At 34.0% G+C, this 24450-nt stretch overlaps 1 long non-coding RNA gene across 2 annotated transcripts in view; it reads right to left on the bottom strand.

Annotated features, from left to right (window-relative positions):
- LOC141370714 (uncharacterized) overlaps positions 1 to 24450 on the bottom strand; it is a 416025-nt gene that overhangs the window by 228096 nt on the left and 163479 nt on the right. For both annotated transcript variants that reach the window (XR_012374991.1, XR_012374990.1), the window contains exon 4: positions 22014 to 22119. This is a non-coding gene — a long non-coding RNA (uncharacterized lncRNA). The remainder of the gene's footprint in view (positions 1 to 22013; positions 22120 to 24450) is intronic.

Here is a 24450-nt window from a genome sequence, read left to right as displayed (position 1 = left end):
AGGGGTGCCTGAGTGGCTCAGTCAGTTAAGGGTCTGCCTTCAGCTCAGATCATGATCCCAGGGTCCTGGAATCAAGCCCCATGTTGGGCTCCCTGCTCGGCAGGAAGTCAGCTTGTCCCTCTCCCTCTACCCTGCTCCTACTCTCTTTCTTGCTCCCTCTCTCTCAAATAAATAAATAAATTCTTTAAAAAAGGAAAAAAAAAACACTACTGGAAAATAAAAGTACAAGCCAATATCTCTAACAAATATAGATATAAAATTTTTCAATAAAATACAGCAAACCAAGTTCAGCAGCGCAGTCAAAGGATCATTCACTATGATCAAATATGATTAATCTCTGGGATGCAAGGATGGTTCAACATATGTGAATCAATCAATGTGATAGATTATGTTAATAGAATGAAAGAAAAGAAACACACAATCATCTCAATAGTCAAAAAAAAAGCATCTGAGAAAATTCAACATTTATCCAGGATAAAAATTATTAACAAATTAGACAGAGAAGGAACATAATTAAGTCCATATATGACAAGCCCACAGCTAACATTATACTCAATAGTGAAAGGATGAAAGTTTTTCTCTAAAAACAAGAAAAAGACAAGGGTGTCCACTCTCACCCACTCTTATTCAATAAAATACTAGAAGTCCTAGCTAGAAAAATGAGGCAAGAAAAAGAAATAAAAGTTACCAGTATTGGAAAGAAAGAAATGAAATCGTCTCTATTTGCAGATGACAGGATTTTACATAGAAAATCCTGAACACTCAACTAAAAAACTGTTCTGTCTAAACAATGAATGCAGTGAAGTTGAAGAATACAAAATTAACATTCGAAAATCAATAGCATTTCTATACACCAACATAGAAATTTCTGAAAAAGGAATAATTTGATCCTATTTACAATAGCATCAAAAACAGTAAAGTACTTAAGAATAAATCTAAGGGGGGGCGGAGCAAGATGGCGGAGGAGTAGGAGACCTGGATTTCATCTGGTCTCAGGAATTCAGCTGAATAGGGATCAAACCATTCTGAACACCTATGAACTCAACAGGAGATCGAAGAAAAGAATAGCAACAACTCTCAGAACAGAAAAGCAACCACTTACTGGAAGGTAGGACATGCGGAGAAGTGAAACAGAGGCGATATTCGGGAGGATAGACGGCGGGGGAGGGGGCCTCCATCGGCTACTTCTGGCAAGTGATAGAGCCGGCAGAGCACAAAATTGGAACATTTAGAAGTCGGCTCTGCTGAGGGACATCGCTCCAGTGGCTAAGCGGGGGGGTGGAACCCTCGTGGGACAGTGTGGTCTCAGGACCCTCGGGGTCACAGAATGACCGGGGGTGCCTGAGTGGGGCAGAGCTCCCAGATATCGGAGCGGGGAAGCCGCTGCAGAGACGGAGGCTAGGTGCGGGTGCTCTCCGCTCGGGATTGCCATAAACCATGATCCGCGGCCCAGTCGGGCCACTGCTCCTCCAGCAGGGACCCAACAAGTGGCAGATCTGGGGAGACTCCCCTTTCTCCCCAGGAGGAGCGGCACAGGAGTGCACTGCAGGGATCTGCTGGGATTGGAGACTCCACACTGAGTCGGGTGCCAGAGATGGAAACGGTTGGTCATGGGCCAGGTGAGCACAGAGTGCGGCCGGAGACCGGGGACACGGGAGTGATTGACTGCTTTTCTCTGGGGGCGCACTGAGGATAGGGGCCCCGAGTTCTTGGCTCCTCCAGGGCAGAGATTGGGAGGGCCACCATTTTCACTCTCGTCCTCCAAAGCTGTACGGAGAGCCTGCAGGGAACAAAAGCTCCCAAGAGCAAACCCAAGCAGATTGCTTAGCCCGGACTGGAAAGGGCGGGGCAATTCCGCCTCCGGAAAAGACATTTGGGAACCATGGCAACAAGCCCCTCCCCCAGAAGATCAGCACGAACAGCCAGCCAAGACCAAGTTTACCGATCAAAGGAGAATGGGAGAACTCCTGCGCTAGGGGAATACTGCAAAGAATTCATGGCTTTTTTACCATGATTCATTAATTTTTCAAAGTCAATTTTGTACTGTTTTTTTTTTTGAATTTTTCTTTTTCCCTTTTTCAAACAACATCTTATCAATCCCTTTTTGAAAAAAACTTTTTTTATTTTACATTTTTAGAGTCATATTCTATCCCTTCATAGTAGATACCCTTATTTTTGGCATATATATTTAAGTTGTTCTCTCTTTAAAATTTTGAGATACAGTTTCTTCTAACAGATCAAAATATACCCTAAATCACTAGTGTATGGCTTTGTTCCAGTCTCCTGCCTGATCACATTCTCTCCCTTTTTTTTCTCTCTTTTTTTTAAATCATCTTCTTTCTTTTTGCAAACAACTTCTTATCTTATCAATTCCTTTTATAAAATCGTTTATAATTTTCATCTTTACAGTCATCTTCCATCCCTTCATTGTATCAACCCTTATATGTACATATATAAGTCCTTAAAGTTTTAAGAGGCACTTTCTTCTAACAGACCAAAATACACCCAAAATCTAGTGTGTGGCACTGATCTATGCACTAGCCTGATCATATTTGATCATATTCTGGTTTTTTTGTTTTGTTTTGTTCTGTTTTTGTTTGTTTTTATCTTTTTCTTTTTCTTTTTTTCTCTTTCTTTTTTCTTTCTTTCCCTTTCTTTTCCCCTGGTTTCAGGTCTTTTCTGATTTCTTTAGAGTATATTTGCTGGGGACGTTGTTAACCTGTTAGCATTTTGTTCTCTCATTCATCTCTTCTCCTCTGGACAAAATGACAAGACGAAAAAAAAAAAGAACAAGAGGTAGTACCGTCTGCCAGGGACGTACTCAATATGGACATTAGTATAATGTCGGACCTAGAGTTCAGAATCATGATCTTAAAGATACTAGCTGGGCTTGAAAAAAGCATGGAAATTATTAGAGAAACCTTTCCTGGAGAAATAAAAGAACTAAAATCTAACCAAATCATAATCAAAAAGGCTATTAATGAGATGCAATCAAAAATGGGGGCACTAACTGCTAGGATAAATGAGGCAGAAGAGAGAATCAGTGATATAGAAAACCAAATGATGGAAAATAAAGAAGCTGAGAAAAAGAGAGATAAACAACTACTGGATCATGAGGACAGAATTTGAGAGATAAGTGATACCATAAGATGAAACAATATTAAAATAATTGGGATCACAGAAGAAGAAGAAAGAGGGAGAGGGGCAGAAGGCATATTGAACCAAATAATAGCAGAGAACTTCCCTAATGTGGGGAAGGAAACAGGCATCAAAATCCGGAGGCACAGAGAACCCCTCTCAAAATCAAATAAAAATAGGTCAACACCCCGACATCTAATAGTAAAACTTACGAGTCTCAGAGACAAAGAGAAAATCTTGAAAGCAGCTCGGGAGAAGAGATATGTAACCTATAATGGTAGAAACATTAGATTGGCAACAGACCTATCCACAGAGACTTGGCAGGCCAGAAAGGATTGGCATGATATCTTCAGAGCACTAAACGAGGAAAATATGCAGCCAAGAATACTATATCCAGCTGGCTGTCATTGAAAATTGAAGGAGAGGTAAAAATCTTCCAGGACAAACAAAAACTAAAGGAATTTGCAAACACGAAACCAGCCATCCAAGAAATATTGAAAGGGGTCCTCTAAGCAAAGAGAGAGCCTAAAAGCAGCATAGACCAGAAAGGAATACAGACAATATACAGTAACAGTCACCTTATAGGCAATACTATGGCACTAAATCCATATCTTTCAATAGTTACCCTGAATATAAATGAGCTAAATGCCCCAATCAAAAGACACAGGCTATCAGATTAAATTAAAAAACAAGACCCATCAATATGCTGTCTGCAAGAGACTCATTTTAGACCCAAAGACACACCCAGATTGAAAGTGAGGGGGTGGAAAACCATTTACCATGCTAATGGATACCAAAAGAAAGCTGGGGTGGCAATCCTTATATCAGACAATTTAGACTTTAAACCAAATACTGTAATAAGAGATGAAGAAGGACACTATATCCTACTTAAAGGGTCTATCCAACAAGAAAATCTAACAATTGTAAATATCTATGCCCCTAACATGGGTGCAGTCAATTATATAAGGCAATTAATAACAAAAGAAAAGAAACACATTGACAACAATACAATAATAGCGGGGGACTTTAACACCCCCCTGATTGAAATGGACAGATCATCTAAGCAAAAGATCAACAAGGAAATAAAGACTTCAAAGGACACACTGGACCAAATGGACTTCACAGACATATTCAGAACATTCCATCCCAAAGCAACAGAATACACATTCTTCTCTAGTGCCCATGGAACATTCTCCAGAATAGATCACATTCTAGGTCACAAATCAGGTCTCAACCGGTACCAAAGATTGGGATTATTCCCTGCATATTTTCAGACCACAGTGCTTTGAAACTAGAACTCAATCACAAGAGGAAAGTCGGAAAGAACTCAAATACATGGAGGCTAAAGACCATTCTACTAAAGAATGAATGGGTCAACCAGGAAATTAAAGAAGAATTTTAAAAATTCATGGAAACCAATGAAAATGAAAACACAACTCTTCAAAATCTTTGGGTTACAGCAAAGGCAGTTGTGAGAGGAAAGTATATAGTAATACAAGCCTTTCTCAAGAAACAAGAAAGGTCTCAAATACACAACCTAACCCTACACCTAAAGGAGCTAGAGAAAGAACAGCAAATAAAGCCTAAATCCAGCAGGAGAAGAGAAATAATAAAGATCAGAGCAGAAATGAATGAAATAGAAACCAAAAGAACAGTACAACAAATCAACGAAACTAGGAGCTGGTTCTTTGAAAGAATTAACAAGATTGATAAACCGCTGGCCAGAATTATCAAAAGAAAAGAGAAATGACCCAAATCAACAAAATCATGAATGAAAGAGGAGAGATCACAACCAACACCAAAGACATACAAACAATTATAAGAACATATTATGAGCAACTCTATGCCAGCAAATTAGATAACCTGGAAGAAAGGGGTGCATTCCTAGAGATGTATCAACTACCAAAATTGAACCAGGAAGAAATAGAAAACCTAAACAGACCTATAACCACTAAGGAAATTGAAGCAGTCATCAAAAATCTCCCAACAAACAAAAGCCCAGGGCCAGATGGCTGCCCAGGAGAATTCTACCAAACATTTAAAGAAGAATTAATCCTATTCTCCTGAAACTGTTCCAAAAAATAGAAATGGAAGGAAAACTTCCAAACTCATTTTATGAGGCAACAATTACCTTGATCCCAAAACCAGACAAAGACCCCATCAAAAAGGAGAATTACAGCCCAATATCCTTGATGAACATGGATGCAAAAATTCTCACCAAAATACTAGCCAATAGGATCCAACAGTACATTAAAAGGATTATTCACTATGACCAAGTGGGATTTATCCCTGGGCTGCAATGTTGGTTCAACATTTGCAAATCAATCAACGTGATACAATACATTAACAAAAGAAAGAACAAGAATCATATAATCCTCTCAATAGATGCAGAAAAAGCATTTGACAAAGTACAGCAACCTTTCTTGATCAAAACTCTTCAGAGTATAGGGATAGAGGGTACACACCTCAATATCATAAAAGCCATCCATGAAAAACCTACAGCGAATATCATTCTCAATGGAGAAAAGCTGAGAGCTTTCCCCCTAAGGTCAGGAACGCAGCAGGGATGTCCACTCTCACCACTGCTATTCAACATAGTATTAGAAGTCGTAGCCACAGCAATCAGACAACAAAAAGAAATCAAAAGCATCCAAATTGGCAAAGAGGAAGTCAAACTCTCACTCTTTGCAGATGATATGATATTTTATGTGGAAACCCAAAAGACTCCACCCCAAAACTGCTAGAACTCATACAGGAATTCAGTAAAGTGGCAGGACATAAAATCAATGTAGAGAAATCAGTGGCATCCCTATACACCAACAACAAGACAGAAGAGAGAAAGTAAGGAGTCGATCCCATTTACAATTGCACTCAAAACCATAAGATACCTAGGAATAAATCTAACCAAAGAGGCAAAGGATCTGTACTCAGAAAACTATAAAATACTCATGAAAGAAATTGAAGAAGACACAAAGAAATCGAAAAACGTTCCATGCTCATGGATTGGAAGAACAAACATTGTGAAGATGTCAATGCTACCTAGAGCAATCTACACATTCAATGCAATCCCCATCAAAATACCACCCACCTTTTTCAAAGAAATGGAACAAATAATCCTAAAATTTGTATGGAACCAGAAGAGACCCCAATAGCCAGAGGAATGTTGAAAAAGTAAAGCAAAGCCGGTGGCATCACAATTCTGGACTTCCAGCTCTATTACAAAGCTGTCATCAACAAGACAGTATGGTACGGGCATAAAAACAGACACATAGATCAATGGAACAGAATAGAGAGCCCAGAATTGGACCCTCAACTCTATGGTCAACTAATTTTTGACAAAGCAGGAAAGAATGTCCAATGTAATAAAGACAGTCTCTTCAACAAATGGTGTTGGGAAAATTGGACAGCCACATGCAGAAAAATGAAACTGGACCATTTCCTTACCCCACAAACAAAAATAGACTCCAAATGGTTGAAAGACCTAAACGTGAGACAGGAGTCCATCAAAATCCTAAAGGAGAACACAGGCAGCAACTTCTTTGACCTCAGCCACAGCAACTTCTTCCTAGAAACATCGCCAAAGGCAAGGGAAGCTAGGACAAAAATGAACTACTGGGATTTCATCGAGATAAAAAGCTTCTGCACAGCAAAAGAAACAGTCCACAAAACCAAAAGACAACCGACAGAATGGGAGGAAAGATTTGCAAATGACATATCAGATAAAGGGCTAGTATCCAAAATCTATAAAGAACTTATCAAACTCAACACCCAAAGAACAACTAATCCATTCAAGAAATGGGCAGAAGACATGAACAGACATTTTTCCAAAGAAGACATCCAAATGGCCAACAGGCACATGAAAAAGTGCTCCACATCGCTCGGCTTCAGGGAAATCCAAATCAAAACCTCAATGAGATACCACCTCACACCCGTCAGAATGACTAAAATTAACAAGTCAGGAAACGACAGATATTGGTGGGGATGCGGAGAAAGCGGAACCCTCCTACACTGTTGGTGGGAATGCAAGCTGGTGCAACCCCTCTGGAAAACAGTGTGGAGGTTCCTCAAACAGTTAAAAAGAGAGCTACCCTACGATCCAGCAATTGCACTACTGGGTATTTACCACAAAGATACAAATGTAGGGATCCGAAGGGGTACATGCACCCCAATGTTTATAGCAACAATGTCCACAATAGCCAAACTGTGGAAAGAGCCAAGATGTCCATCGACAGATGAATGGATAAAGAAGAAGTGGTATATATACACAATGGAATATTATGCAGCTATCAATAGGAATGAGATCTTGCCATTTGCAACGACATGGATGGGACTGCAAGGTGTTATCCTGAGTGAAATAATTCAATCAGAGAAAGACACGTATCATATGACCTCACTGATATGAGGAATTCTTAATCTCAGGAAAGAAACTGAGGGTTGTTGGAGTGGTGGGGGGGTGGGAGGGATGGGGTGGCTGGGTGATAGACATTGGGGAGGGTATGTGCTATGGCGAGTGCTGTTAATTGTGCAAGACTGTTGAATCACAGATCTGTACCTCTGAAACAAATAATGCAATATATATTAAGAAAAAAAGAGAAGAAGATAGCAGGAGGGGAAGAATGAAGGGGGGGAAATCGGAGGGGGAGACCAACCATGATATACGATGGACTCTGAAAAAGAAACTGAGAGTTCTAGAGGGGAGGGGGGTTGGGGGATGGGTTAGCCTGGTGATGGGTATTAAATAGGGCACATTCTGCATGGAGCACTGGGTGTTATGCACAAACAATGAATCATGGAACACTACATCCAAAACTAATGATGTAATGTATGCTGATTAACATAACAATAAAAAATTTAAAAAAAAGAATAAATCTAAGGACACAAAAGATGCCTATTTTGAAAACTGCAAGACACTGATGAAAGAAATTGAAGAAGACAGTAATAAATGGAAAGATATCCTGTATCCATGGATTGGAAGAATTAATATTTTTAAAATGTCAATATTACTGAGAGCCATGTATAGAGTCAATGCAAACTCTATCAAGATTGCAATGGCATTTGTTTAAAAACAAAATATTCCTAAAATTTATATGAACCACAAAAGACCCTGAATAGTCAAAGTAATTCCAAGAAAGAAAAACAAAACAAACCAGCAGGTATCATACTTTTTGTTTTCAAGCTATAGTATAAAGTTATAGTCATCAAAATATTATGATAATGGTATACAAATAGACAAATAGACCAATGGAACAGAACTGAGAGTGCAAAAATAAACCCAAGCAATATGGGCAACTAATATTTGGGAAAGGAGCTACTACTCAGTGGAGAAAAGACAGTTTCCTCAATAAATGTTTCTGGGATAATTGGATATTTACATGTAAAGAATGAAACTGGACCCATATTTTATACCACTCAAAAAAGTTAACTAAAAATAGATTATTGTCTCATTTGTATGTAGAAACTTAAATAATAAATAAATAAATAAAGCAAACACATAGAAAGAGAGATCAGACTTGTTCTACTGGAGATAGATGGTGGGGGAAGAGGACTTGGAGGAAGTTGGTCAAAAAGTAGAAATTTCCAGTTATAAGATAAATATTACGGATTTAATGTATAACATGATGATTATAGCTAACAGTACTGTATAATATATAGGAAAGTTGTTAAGAGAGTAAATCTTAAGAGTTCTCATCACAAGAAGAAATGTTTTTCTATTATTCTTTCTTCTTTCATTTATTATTGTATGTATATAAGAAGATAAAAGTTAACTGAACTTATTATGGTAATCATTTCACAACATATGTAAATCAAATCCTCATGCTCTATACCTTAAACTTATACAGTGATGTATGTCAATTATTTCTCAATACAACCAGGGAAAAAGGAAATAAAGGGAAAACAACAAATTGTCAGACTAATGAAAATTAAAAGAATTTTTTCAATAGCAAATATACCATAAAAAATAGCTAAATAAGATCCTCTAAGTAGACAGGAAATGACAAAAGAGATGGTAAGCAAAAATAAGGGAAAATACAATAGGCTTGCTTTTCTTCTTGAGTTTTCAAAATTATGCCAGGTGGTTAAAACAAAAATTTTAACACTGTCCAATGTGGTCCTAAATGTATGTAAAAGAAATATTTAACACAACTGTATTATAAACAGGGCAGGATAAAGAGACACAAATAGTTAAAATTTCCATACTTTACTTCAATTGCAGTAGACTGTAATAAAAAAGCAGAATGTACATTCTTTTCAAGTGCCCACAAAATATATACCAGAATAGATGATATCCTAAGCCATAAAACAAATCTCAACTTCAAAAAGTTAAAAAATTGAAATAATACAAAGTATGTAACCCAACCACAGTCAAATCAAACTAGAAATCAATAACTAAGATACCCAAAAATATCTACAAAAACATAGAAATTAAACACCACACCACACTTACAAATAATCCATGGGTTAAAGAAGGCTCAAGGAAATCAAAATGTACTTTGAGCCATTATGAAAACAAAAATACAATATATTGTGGTCTGTGGGACACAAGTTAAGCAGTGGCAAGGGAGAAATTTACAGCATATAAATGCACACATTAGAAAAGAGGATAAGTTCCAAATCTATAACAGAGTACTAGACATTTTAACTAGTGCAATAATGTAAGAAAAAGAAGTAAAAGGCATATAGATCAAAAAATAAAATTTCCCTTATTTGCAGATAGCATGACTATCTATATAGAAAATCTTAAGGAATCACAAAAACACTTAGAACTAATATAATATTAATAGTATATTAGCAATGAACATATGGATACTAAAATTAACATATAATACCATTTATCACTGAAAAAATGAAATATTTAAGTGCTAATCTAGCAAAACACGTACAGAACTTTTATGCTAAAAGAACACAATGTTAATGAAAAAACTCTAGTAACACAGAAATAGACAGACTGTGCTCATGGATTGGAAGACTTAACACAGTAATGTGTCCATTGTCCCCAAATTGAAAAATAGGTTTAATTCAATTCCTGTCAAAATTTCAACAAGACTTATTTGTAGATATTGACAAGATTATTCTCAAATTTATAGAAAAAGATGGAGGCTCTAGATTAGTAAAAATTTTTGAGAAAAAAAATAAAGTGAGAAGAATGGCTACCTGATTTTTAACTCATTATTTTGGTACAATAATTAAGACTAATATTGATGGAGGTTCTCACATAGATAAAATAACAAAATAGTAAACAAATAAGCCACCTTGATTTTTTTTACAAAGATGCAAATCAGTGCAAGAGAGGAAATATAGGCTTTTCAATAAATGGTGCTAGAGCATTAGTACATCCATAGCAAAATAACTTATACCCAAATCTCACACTTTATGCAAAAATGAACTCAAAATGTAACACAGAGGTGCCTGGGTGGCTCAGTCGATTAAGTATCTGACTCTTGATTTTGGCTCAGGTCATGATCTCAGGGTCCTGGGATTAAGCCCCACCTCTGGCTCCACACTCAGCAGGTATTCTGCTTGAGGATTCTCTCTCTCCCTCTTCCCCAGCCCCTCCCCCCTGCTCGTCTGAGCTCTCTCACTCTCTCTCTCAAATAAATAAATAAATCTTTAAAAAAAATTAGCACAGACTTAGTTGTAAAATGTAAAACTACAAAACTAAAAAAAAGACCAAATCTTTTGAATCTATGAATAAGCAAAGTGTTCCTAAACTTACATCAAAAGCACAATTCATAATAGGAAACACTGGACTTCAAAATTAAAAACGTGCTCTGTGAAAGAGTCTGTTAGAAGAATTAATAGATAAGCTACAGAGTGGGAGAAAATATCTGCATTCTACATATTCCACAAAGGACTGGTTTTGCATATTTAAAGAACTCTCAAAAATTGAGAGTAAAAATGAAAACAAAACAACTCATCTTGAAGTTACAATACTTTACATATAGCTTTAGCTATGGGGTATTTACGTTTAAATATCTAAAAAACCCATTTTACTCATTTTTCCTAATGTTACACAAATGGAAAAGTATAAAGCCCATATAAATGTATATTTTCTATTTCATCGTATTCTAGAATATATATCAAATAATTTCAATGTGCTAGTTTCTAGTTTTGGTGCTGAGTATAGGATAGAAGTTAAATTTGAAAACCTCTTTTCACATAGACTTTCTTGTGGGTAGAAACAAATTTAAAAAGTAAGCATATGATATATTGGATGATAGGAAGAACTGTAAAGAAAATTTGTTAAAGTATTATTAAATAAATTATTATATTATTAAATTATTAAAGGAAAATAGAAAGTAACAGAGCTGTATTTCATAAAAAGTAGGCTAGAAAAATATTTAAAAGTGTTCTTAGAAAAGGGAAAGAATAAACCATGCAGACAGAAACATGCAAGAGCTCTCCAGTTAGGCAACAGAAATTCTCCAGGAGTGAGCAAGTCTGGTGTGTTTAAGACATTACAAAAAGGCCATTGAGTTTGAGTAAATGAAAGGGTAGAGTGATAGACAATGAAGTGCAAGAGTTCAGCAAGACTTGGGAATTTTATATTAGTAAACTGGGAAGCCATTAAAGAGAATGAGCAGAGAAATAAGGATGCTATTACAATAATCCACATAAGAAGCGAGAGATAATAGAATTAGGTAAAGAATTACCTATGGTGTGTAAGAAATAGAGAAAAATAGAAAATTCTTCAAGATTTTTCCCATCAGCTGAAGAGTCAAGTTGCCATTTTCTGAGGTGGAGAAGGCCATAAGAAGAAAAAACTCCAAAATATGATTTTTTGAAATGTTAAAATGATTTTTAATCATTTAAAAGGAGGTATTGAGTGCATCTTTGGATATAGGAGTCTGAGGTCTAGAAACAAAGTTTGACTAAAGATACATCAATTGTACAGGAAGCATGAGCTTAATTCATGGGATGTAAATAACTTGAAAATCTGAGCTTCATTTGAGTTCACATTTTAAAAAAGAATAGCAAATGTGACATAGGTAAAATTTCATTTTTAGTCAGAAAAAATAAAACTTGTTTTTTTTTAACTGTGATATAATTGACATGTAACATTATACCAGTTTCAGGTATCAGTTCTTACTAGAATACAAGGACTTTGCTATTTTTATATTTTGAAGTAGCTGTCAAAAGATTTTGTATTACTTCTAGAAGTAAGGAGACATTAAATAAACTACCAACAACTTATAAAACTTATATAAGAAATGTTAAAATTTTAAGGTCTTACTAATGTTAATTCCTATATTTTCTATAAATTTAATAATAGTTACAATCTGATTATTTAATTTTGCTTATGGCAAAACCATCCAAGTTAGGAAAATCTGTAGACCTCTCCAACATACTACCATACTAGAACAACCACTTTCGTTGTCACCTATTTTACCAAAGATCAGCCACACTGCTACACACTTAAAAATGTCTTCAATGTTGCTCTTACATTGTCTACAGACACAGAAATCTATTTGTTCCTTCAATAATAAATTGCAACTGAGCAGTTCCTTTTGAAAGAAAAATTCCCTTTTCTACTGCTCTGTAGAGTGGCATTATTGTCAAGTAATAATATAAACCACTAAACTGGAAAGGATGAAAGTGGAATTCTTTTCACAGGAGAATTTAAGCAATCTTAAATGAATCCTTTGTGTAGGTCCTGATTTAAAATGATTTCATAAGATCAAGACTTCCTTTACAAATCTATAGAAATGCTGCAGGGAAATATTTTTAAAAAGTTTTTTTTTTTAATCAGTGTAGTCACTAACAGACTTACCATGTGACCATAAGTATGACCTGAGTGAGAGATGCATTTTTTTTTTCTGTTTTTTTAGGGTAAAAATGTGCATAATGTGAAATTTTCTATCTTAACTATTTAACAATGGTAGATGGCACAGGACTAGGCAACCAAGTCAAGTACCTTACTTGTTCCCTTTGACCTGGCTTATACCTGATTACAAATGTACCATTTACAAACAATGATGAATTTTTGTTGCCTTCTTCTCCCTCAACTACAATAACTGTGTCTGACAGAAGCCATCTTATAATAAGAAACTCTCCCTTTTTGTTCACTTGATGTTCTATGATCCAATACATGCTAGGAGCTATTTTTGAGTGGTCTATATTCTCTGTTGTAGACAGCATGACTTTATTCCAGTGATTTATTAGCCAAATTATGGAAAGAACCCAAATGTTCATCAACTGATGCATGGATAAAGAAGATATGGCATACACACATACACACGCACGCACACACACACACAATGGAATATTACTCAGCAATCAAAAGAACAAAATCTTGCCATTTGCATTGATGTGAATGGAACTACAGTGTATTACGCTAAGTGAAATAAGTCAGAGAAAGACAAATATCATAGGATTTCACTTATCTGTGAAATTTAAGAAACAAAGATGGACATAGGGGAAGGGAAAGAAAAAAATAAAATAAGATAAAAACTGAGAGAGAGGCAAACCATAAGAGACTCTTAAAAATAGAGAACAAACTGAGGGTTGCAGGAAGGGAGGTGGTGGGGGGGATGAGCTAAAGGGGTGATGGGCATTAAGGTGGGCACTAGTTTTTTTTGGTATTTATTTATTTATTTATTTATTTATTTATTTATTTATTTATTTTTATTATGTTATGTTAGTCACCATATAGTACATCATTAGTTTTTGATGTAGTGTTCCATGATTCATTGTCTAAAAAAAAAAAAAAAAGGTGGGCACTTGTTGGTATGAGCACTGAGTGTTGTATGTGGGTGATGAATCACTGGATTCTGCTCCTGAAACCAGTGCTGCACATGTTAACTAACTTGAAATTAAATTAAAAAATATTTTTTATATCTATTATGATTCTTCTACTGGGATTTGCCATAAACTTCATTTAGCATATTTTCTCACCATAGATACTTTTAATCTTATGAAATTTTCACAATACATTAAAAGGATCATACACCAGGATCAAGTGGAACTTATTCCACAGATGCAAGGATGGTTCAACACCCATAAAATAATCTGTGTGATACTTCCTATTAACAAAATGAAGGACAAAATTTATATGATTCTCTCAGGGTGCCTGGGTGGCTTAGTCAGTTAAGTATCCAACTCTTGATTTCTGCTTCAGTCATGAACTCAGGGTCATGGGATCAAGCTTTGCATTGGTCTCTGTGCTGAGCAGGGAGTCTGCTTGAGATTCTCTCTCTCCCTCTCCCTCTGCCCCCTCCCCCCATGCTCTCTCTCTCTCTCTAAAATAAATAATTAAATCTTTAAAAAATATGACTGTCTCAATGGATACAGTAAAAGTATTTGACAAAATCTGACATCCATTCATAATAAAACCTCTCAACAAAGAGGGTATGGAAGGAGTGTATCTCAATATAATAAGGGCCATATTATGACAAGCCCATAGCCAACACCATAATCAACAGAAAGCTTTTCCTCTAAGATCATGAACAAGACAAGCATGCCAACTCTCACCACTTTATTCAACATAATATTAAAAATCATAGCCAAAGCAATTAGACAAAAAAAAAAAGAAAAAAAGAAAAGAAAAGAAAATTAGAATGGGAGAGGTAAAACCATCACTATTTGCAGATGACATAATATTATATATAGACAACTCTAAAGACTCCACCAAAAAACTGCCAGACAAATAAATGAATTCAGTAAAGTTGCATGATACAGAAACAATATACAGAAATCCTCTGTGTTTCAATGGAAGACAATAAAAAGCCTAAAAATAAGCTTATGCATATCTGGTCAATTAATTAGTGACAAAGGAGCCAAGAATATACAATGGGGAAAAAATAGTCTCATCAAAAAATGGGAAAGGTGGGAAAAGTGGACAGCCATATGCAAAAGAATGAACCTGGACCCTTACACCATATAAAAAAATGAACTAAAAATGGATTAAAGTTTTAAATGTAAGACCTGACACCATAAAACTCCTAGAAGAAAATAAAGGCAATAAGCATCTTGACATCAGTCTTAGCAGTATCTTTTTAGATATGTCTCTTCAATCTTACTGTAAAAATACAGAACTGAAAACTATTCTTATAAAAACAAATATTCCTTGCAGCAGCACAAATATGCTGATTTGCTTGTGCTATAGTTTTCCACATTTAAATAGTATTGCTAGTATAAGAGTATTATATATTATCTTTTAGTGTAATCACTGAGTACAATCCTACAATTGCTGGCATTTCTGTCAAAAGGTTGCAAAGCATAACCAAAAATATAAATAAACAAAATAAAATAAATAACACATTCCCCAGGCACTAAAGCATAAGCTGAAAGACTAAAGTGTGTTTTCAGTGTATTATGACAGACCACAGCAGGATTCTTCATAGGAAATGCTATAAAGCATATTTCATTTGAAGCAATGAACTTTAATAGGAATTCCATTTTACACATGAATGTATACTGTGTGATAATCTCAAATCTATTTATTCAACTGCTGGATCTCAGGATTAGAATGAAGATTACAGGAGCATAGAGAATTATGTTCCTACAGAGTCAGAAAAATCCTATTAACCTTTAATGACCTATTTTTCTTGAGCCTTTAGTTTAATACTCTGATACAACCTACTGGTTATTTTGTTTTATTTTATGGATTAGACTCATAGTGTACAAAAGAAAATTGATATATTTTATTAATAATAGTCATTTAATTTAGAGAGTCTAAGGCCAGAGTGGGTGTTTAAAGACTAATTCTGAAGTAGCTCCGGGGAACTTAAGGAATAATATATGCAAAACATGAAAGTATGGGATGCCATCATAGTGCACAGCAGTGTACATGTAGAAGTTAAATCTCAGTGCTACAGTACTCCCTGTACCATTCAATACTGCGTTGCTTCATCTATCTGCATAGCTCTCATATTACAGCAACAACAAAGCCTTTCATGACTGACTAATGAGCTATGTTATTAGTTTAATTATTGTCTGGACATTTAGAGACTAAACTTATTGGAAAGGAAATGGTAATTACTACAGTTGGCAACTCTCTTGGCTCACACTTTATTCAGGACACTACCTCATGGACTTATTACTTTGCTATTTTCCATATAAGAAGGGCCTAAAATTTCATTAGTGAATTTTCTGTTATATACAATAACACTTAGATGTCTATTTTGTTAATTTTAGTTGATGAGTCTATAAATCTTCTACTTGATTACTTATCTGCATTTGAGCATGTTAAAATTTAAAAAAACAGTAATACTCATTATGTTCCAGGCACTGTGCTAAATGTTTGATATGTGTAAATTCATACAAGACATAGTTCATGTCTTAAAAGAAATGCCTTAATAGGAAAAGTAGATCATGAAGTAGAATAGTTAGAATTTAAATAAGTATTGTGTAATTGCCATAATACCAGAACAAGCTTAAAGTACAAAAGATACAAAGTTAGAAAAATACTTATCCTGAATATAGTGGCCAGGGTAGGCTTAGGAATGTGAATTGAACCAAAAAGAATGAATGTTTTTAAGACATAGTGAGGTTAGATGAAGGCTAGGTTTAGTTTTATATAAAGTTTTAGGTACTTCCAGAATGTTCAGGGAATCATTTGAATTAGAAATCTGACAATGCAAGCCTGGATCTTAGAGATTAGGAATTATCAGTAAGGGATACTAGTAGAAGAGGTAGGAAAAAGGAATACTGGAGAATAAGACTATGTAGAGATAACACTGAGTATTTGGAAGACCTTCCAATGAACATGGTGAGAAAGTTGACTGATAGGAAAAAAAATCAACAAATCAGAAAGAGAAGGGGAAAATCTGGAGACTGAAGTACCACTGGATAGATGCAAGCAATTAAAAGGTGCATTGCACAAATGCTGAAGCAAAGTCAAGTAAGATGCAGCAGGGCTTTGACAATTAGGGCTGGAGTGATTTATGGAAGAGTGAAGTCAAAAAGTGAGGGATTAAGAGGTGGTTATGTAATGACCAATTCCTATTTAACTTGCCTAACATCTTATTGTTTCATAACCTCCTAAAACCTAACAATGGTGATAATTCTTGAAACTAATTCAAATCCAAGAAGATCCAACATACTCTAGACAAAACTGATCATGCTGAAACAATAATAATTTACAAATATTGACACTGGTTTTCCAAGAGTTGCTCTAAGAGCTTTAGACATATTATTCATTCTTCTCAGTAGCACTATTATTACCATTTTCAGATAAGTAAACTAAGGAAGAGGTATAGGTCACTTGCCTAATATCATAAAGATAATATATAGACAAGCCAGGAAAGTCAGACCATCTGACACTAGAATATGTTAGTTTAAGCACTAGAATGTTTTTGTCGTTGCCATTGTTGCTTTTTGTTTTTCTCTGATTTTATTGTTGGCTAATTCATAAAATTTATTGCCAACAAAGTAACTGATGAGAAATTGAGTGCAAAAAAATCTAAGTTCAAGGGATTCTTAAATGCAATCTATTACAGATTTCAACACACTGTAGCTTTTTCACCTTTTTTAAAAGATTTATTCATTTATTTGAGAGAGAGAGAGAGCGTGCATGATCAGGAGGGGCATAGGAAGAAGGAGAGAGAATCTTAAGCAGGCTCCATGCTAAGCATGGAGACTGATGCTGGACACAATCCCACAACCCCAAGATCACAATCTGAGCCAAAACCAAGAGTCGATGTTTAACCAACTGCACCACCCAGGAGCCTTGCTTTTTCACTTTTTTAAGAAAATGCCTTCCCTTTCTTAATAATTTTATCCCTCTCATGATAATTTACTATCACTTGTAATTTTCATTTTCTATTTCTAAATATCCAGTAAATATATTATTGATAGTCAAAATTACTTGTCCTATCACTCACCCTTTCAGTCAACAGTTAATTTATTACTCTGTGAAATATTTTATATTATAAAGAATATGTGTATATATGTATGTAATATATATGCATATGACACATAGCATACTTATTTAACCTATAGTCTTCATTCCTATATAACCAAGACAATTTGATAATGGTTATTTATACAGTTAACCAGATTTTGAACAAAGAGAGACAAATGGATAATCAAATTTGTCTGAGAGCTATTAACAAAAGCTTTCTAAAGCAGAGAAAAAGAGGGGCGCCTGAGTGGTTAAGTCAATTAAGCATCTGACTCTTAATTTCAGTTCAGATTGTGATCTCAGAGTCATGAGATTGAACGCCACATTGGGCTCCCCACTCAGTGGGGAGTCTGCTTGGGATTCTTTCCCTCTGCCCTTCGGCCCTGCTTGTGTTTGTGCACATGTGCATGCTCTCTCTCTAAAATAAATAAATCTTTAAAAAAATAAAGCAGGGAAAAATAATTTTTTAAGTAGGAGCAGGGAATATACAAAATTATAATATGTGGAGGGAGAAGTATTCCTATATTCTAAAATAAATTCCTAAAAAAAAACTAATACTAAATTACATTTATTTTTAAGTTGGTTAGATTAGATTAAACCTTCATCTTACTACTAAAATTGCCTTTGGCTAATTAGAAGTTGAAAATTACATATAAAAATAAAATTATAGTTTAAAATTATTAATATGTCATATATTGATATTAAAAGCATACAAAAATAATTTAATTGAATATAACTAACCTTGCTTATAAAACATTATTCTGGGAAGATCTATCATATCTTACAATAAAACATCTGGCAGGCTACATGGCATTTATTGAATTTGGCTTTTTTCTAATACAAGGTGTGCCAAAACTGCAACTTAATGAATACTGATGGCTGATGCCAATCATTGTTCTCTGACAGCCCAGATATACACATTTATTTGCATGATTTGGGGCTATACGGCAGCCAAAATAAAACAAGCAATGTCATTGGAGTCAAAACTGAATCAAATTACAAAAAAAAAATTATATGCACATTCTAATTTATAAGTAAAGGAAATTTATAGTGACTTGGAACTGTTTTATTGATGTAAACTTATTCCAAATGCAATGAAAAATAGGAAGCAAATAATTTATAAAGTCCCTATATAATTATAAACTGTGGAAACCTAGACCTGGCACTGCTTGGCATCCTTCTGATATGCTAGCACAGAACAAGTATGTATACATTGACAATTCATTCCATCTGTGCCTTTCATCTCTGCCCAAAATACAGGCAATAATCGCAGAATGTTATCTCCATTGCCCTATCATACACATCTTTTCATCATACTACCTTTCTGTACTTTTATTACCATTGGAATGAATACTTTTTTCTTGTATAAACAAAAATTAGGCCTCCACTTTTTCTAATATTTTCTCTATAACCTTTCCCTCACTGAGTACTGGTTATTCTCCTTTAGGACAATTTGGTTACAGCCCTGTAGAGTGAAGCCTGCACTGTTTCTCATACACCTTTAGGAGAAAAAGGTCAGGGGTTATTTGAGACCTCTTGAATTTCAAGGCATTCTGTCTTTTAGAGATTCCACCTTGCTTCATATCAAGCATGAAGATTCATATGGACCCCATATTAAATTAAATATTTTCTGTGAATTTAAAATGATCATTTTGCTTTTAAAATTATTTTCTATAAACTATTCATTTAATTTAAAATCAGTTAGGGCTTTCTATGGCAATTATCTATCATGACAGGGATTCTTACAATATTTGAAAATATAACCTTCAAATGTTTTTCAAATATAGTATTTAGTCTCTTAGCTACTATTTTCTACTGTGTTTCTTGGGGTTTCCCCTGTGAGTGGGCAGCTTAGGAGTTAGCCAACAAATTGAGAAGAATATTATGGAAATTGTGTGACTCACTTTTCTGAATTTCTACCACTTTTCAACCCAAACTCTAAGCTGAGCACCCTCAGTCTAAAAATATTGCCATGTAATCCTGAACTCTTTCAGTAACCTTGGAACTATATGAAATTGCCCTCAGCAAAAAATGCAAAGTGAGTACGGTCCCTCCTCATATGAGTTTCTCTTCTTTCAAGTATTGAAATCCTGTATGTTCTGCCTACATTCATGCTCTTTTAATGTTTTTAAACAATATTTTCTTAAAATTCTGTCCAACATTTATAACTGTTTCAGAAGGAGAGTTAGCTTAATTAAACTACTTCATCAGGCAAAACTGGAAGTCATATTTAAGTGGTGTTGTATCTGTGTGTGTGTGTCTTTCTACTTAGGAAATGTTCATTTTTCCTTTATATAACCATACTTTCAAGATCTACTCTATATATTATGCTATGTATAAATCCCTTGGTAACCTCTATGGACAGCTTTGAATACTGTTTTATTTTCCGTATATTTTGTCATGTTTTACCACCATCATGGAACCTCTCACATCATATTTTTTCTCTTTCACATATCTGTTCATTTGATTTTAGAGAACATGTCTTACTAACTCTTAATCTTCAGCAATTCACTCAGTTCCCAGTATATGGTAGATGATCAAAAATGGCCTTGAGTAAATAAATAAAAGTAAGTTTGCAAATTCATATTTGTTACAATCATTAAAGTCTTGCAATATTTGAGAGAAATTTCTTTATCCATCTACAAAATAATTTAGTAGTTTTAATCTCAGGGTAACACCAATCAAAAAAGACATAAGGAAGAACTATGCTGTTTAAAAATCTATTTGAAATAAATTTAGTATCCACAATATTTCAAGGGATTTTAACCTGTATATTAGGTATATGTCATGAACTTCAAAATATTTCTTAAATATAGTTTTAAAAAATTACCTTAGGGGGCACCTGGGTGGCTCAGATGGTTAGGTGTCTGCCTTCGGCTCAGGTCATGATCCCAGGGTCCTGGGATCGAGCCCCGCATCGGCTCCCTGCTCAGCGGGGGGCCTGCTTCTCCCCTTCCCTCTGCTTCTCCCCCTGCTCATATTCTCTCTCTATATATATATCTCTGTGTCTCAAATGAATAAATAAAAAAAAGCTTTTAAAAATATATAAATAAACAAATAAATAATTACCTTAGGAAAAAATTACTTCGGATACATTTACTAAATATTTTAAAGACATAAAAATGTATCAGGAAATCATGATATAAGAAAAATGATTGAATATATTAATAATCTTGAGAATGTATAATTCCTATGGTATGTTTAGCACCAATAGCAATATCTGACAGATGTTTTTGGCAATAATTATTTTTAATTTGACAGATAAGTATGACACAAAGTCATTAAAGTGTTTTGGTATTTAAATGAATAATAGCATTCAGTTTTTGTTGAATGAGAATTCAAGAACATTTCATTAGAGAAACTAAATTGATCATAATAGAGAAAATGCATTTGAATATATATGACTGACTGAACCTAAAGAGAAAGTGGATTATGAAAAAAAAACTGCTTAGTGAAAGCATTATAGGGAAAAAAAGGATATTTAAGAAAACAAGAAAAATGAATAAAATTTTCCCAGCAGAGGAGTAAATGACATTATAAAGAGGAGAAGTATATAAAAAGGCATAGTCATACTACATGTAAGTATACAGACTTGAGAGTGGAGAACAAATGGCTAAAAGTGGGGATGAATTATATTTGTCATTCTAAAGAATTTTGAATTTTATACTGTTATGTAGGGGAAGTTACTAAAGTATTAAATGGGATGATGACATTATCTGATATACATTTAAGAAGTATTACTCTGACAAAAGGAAGATGATGGCATTAAGAACAAAAGAAGAAAAACTAATTCAGATCTTATTCCAATATACCAGTAAATAGTAGCAGTGGGGATGGAAAGGAGTAGGTAGAAATATTATGACTTGGTTCACTGCCAATATAGCGGTGGAGGAAGAGAAAATCTAGGAATGACAATTGTCTTGACTTGGGTGACTGAATGCATGATGGTACATGCACTAAAGTAATAATTTGTGGCTATAATTTAAATTACAATCATTAGAGTTTGATTCATTAATTATCACTAGAAACTTACCATGCTGGCACTTTGATCTTGAACTTCCCAGCCTCCAGAACGGTGAGAAATAAATTTCTGTCCCATAAGCGACTCAGCCTATGGTATTTTGTTATGGCCGCCCAAGCTAAGATAGAATTTGATTGACATTAGAATTTACAATTCATTAGAATTTGGTTAACATCTCCAATACAATAAAAAAGCTGAATATTACATTAAGAATGAAATATCTTTGTATCACACTATAAGATAATGAAGTATGTTATCTAAACAAATATTAGTGATACTAGCCAATAAAATCATGTAGCTTAGGGAGAATATGAGCAGTGTACATCTCACTCATAATTTAGGTTAAAGTATTGTTATCTAAATTTCTAAAGAATGGTTAACTACTCAAAGAAAATATTTCCACTTAGGAGTACTTCAAAAGTAAAACACAGATCTGAGTTTTATACTTTATACTAAACATTCAAATTCATATTTCACGTTGATATTATTTAGCCATAATAGGTATGTCAATTTGAGAAAAACAATGAATTTCTTCAAGCTGAAGATTTCTCATAAAATAATAAAAACCTATCTTGTCTTGGATTAAATAATATAACATAGAATACAACCTGCAAACTTTTCCTACTTACTTTACACAATTTCTAAAAGATAGCATTTGAAACTTCCTCTTTGTGATTCAGCAAATGCCTTTTACATCACATTATCACAACAATAGTACAAGTAAAAATATAATATATTCAAATGATATAACTTACTCTTTGGTTAAACATACCTGTAATGTTTTGTACCTATACAAACAAGTACATAAACTAAATTTAAAAAATTGTTAAATTTTAGAGGGCATTCCTTTTTTCATCAGTAAAATCATATCCCAAAATGCAGGGATAGCATTTTTTCATGTACTTGGTTGAATCAAACCAATAATGATGCTATCCTCTAACCAGTTTGTCATACTACAATGAGCAAAGCATGTGCCCTTAGATATGTTTGTAAGATTAAATGAATTCTCAGTTATACAAGCTTAGTCAGTTATAGTATTTAAATACATTTCATTGTCCATTTCTTATACTAAGGTGTGCATCCAATCGAAAATTTTCTTGCATATATTGAGAGATATAGGTAAAACATTTTTCTTATGTTATATGTTACAGTCAGGAATTAAATTTATAAAGTTACTGTCTTTAACCTTATTTTAATCCCCTGGTTATCATGCTTTTTTGTTATGTTTATTATTCAAATTGCTAATATTTTATTTAGCACTTTTGCACTTATTAGATTGCATTATAATTTTATTCTTCCATAAAGACTTTTTCATATTGTAGTTTATCACAATAGCTTTGTGAAATTTGTTAGATTTATTTAAAATTAACTATTAATTATATATTGTTATATAACTAGGGGACACAAATTCAGGATCAACATAAATTCTAATAGGGTAGCTGCATTTTTTATTATTCAGTGAATAATATTACCTTTATGAAAGTTTTACTCTATATTCAAATTTAGTTGATAGAGATACTAGCACATAAGCTACATTTAACTTTGTGTATCATTTTGTGGTAAAAGTGCCTCATTTAAACAGAATATATCTAGACTTCATTCAGTTGGTTGCTGCCACTGCTCCTTTTTTTTAATTTTCATTTATACAGTTATAGTTGCTGTTCATTCAGTTTGTATCCATTATGATTACTTATATATTGGATTTATTTACATAATTTACTTTTTTGTTTTGTTTTCCATATATCATACTTTTTATTTGTTTTTTAAATCTTCTTTCCTTCCTTCTCCAGGATTGATCTCTTTTCTTTATTTCTTTTGCTCTGGGAGTTTTACCCCCAATTTTTATTGATTTAGTAATCCTCCATTAATTTTTACTTGTGGACTTAGATGATCAAAGCCCATAATCTATAAATTAATATCTCTATCATCCTCCTCAGCTGATTTAGTCCAGCTGAACTGAAGAAAATTACATTTTCTTCCTGCTCCCCCAAAATATTGTTAGTGTGATCTGCAATTTGATTCCAATCTTCTTCTTTCAAACAACCCTTCATTAGTTTTATTACCGACATTGTTTACAGCCAATGTTTATTTAGATTTAATGACAGTTTTGCTAATATTTTAATCAACTCCTTCCTGCCAGTGTTCACATTTTTGCTCTCAAGTTTATTATTTCAAACTTCTTTCAAGTTAAAATTCTAGTATTTATATGTTTTAAAATATCTTTATTTCACTTTCAATCTTCAATTTAGTTTATCTGGGTACAGAGATTAAGTTGACTGATTTCTTCTATCACATACTATAACCACCAGGAAGCTTACTGTAATTGTATCTTATCTTTTTGGAAGCAATATGTGTTTTTCCCTCTGTTTATATTTTCCATTTGCTTTTATTCTACAATGTACTATAATGTGCATAAGTATAGAAATATTTCTACCTACACTGCTTCAGA

This window comes from Callorhinus ursinus, unplaced genomic scaffold, assembly GCF_003265705.2.
Source record: "Callorhinus ursinus isolate GAN/ISIS: 27379988/994484 unplaced genomic scaffold, GSC_fseal_2.0 scaffold2, whole genome shotgun sequence".
Lineage (NCBI taxonomy): Eukaryota > Metazoa > Chordata > Mammalia > Carnivora > Otariidae > Callorhinus > Callorhinus ursinus.
Note: the sequence above shows the minus strand (reverse complement) of the source record. Positions and strands in the feature narration are given on the sequence as shown.